The sequence below is a fragment of the Seriola lalandi genome, unplaced genomic scaffold, assembly GCF_002814215.2.
Source record: "Seriola lalandi dorsalis isolate HSWRI2012SDOR001 ecotype SW California unplaced genomic scaffold, Sedor1 jcf7180001959977, whole genome shotgun sequence".
In the NCBI taxonomy this organism is placed as follows: Eukaryota; Metazoa; Chordata; class Actinopteri; order Carangiformes; family Carangidae; genus Seriola; species Seriola lalandi.
Window position 1 is genome coordinate 1,777 of NW_019430646.1, and position 370 is coordinate 2,146.

Here is a 370-nt window from a genome sequence, read left to right on the forward strand (position 1 = left end):
TGTCTAGGACTCTGAGAAATACGTGGAACAACTGTTGACTTTGTTTAACCGCTTCAGTAAGCTGGTGAAGGACGCCTTCCAGGACGACCCTCGCTTCCTCACAGCAAGAGATAAGGTCTGTGTTCTCTGACTTCCAAAGCTTCACACAATTAAGCAACATGATCTGAAGAATCACACCTAAAAGATTTGAAACCCAGCTACATGAAAAAAGGTCAAATATTTTGTATCTCCTATGTTCTAAAGGGATTTAAGTTCATTCCAGCTGTTCTGTCCTTGCTTTGAATTCCTGCTTTGAGAATGAACAGTACAGCTCAACTCTGCAGAGACAAAGTAGCAGCCTCTCACTTGTGCATCTCGACTGTTAAGCTAG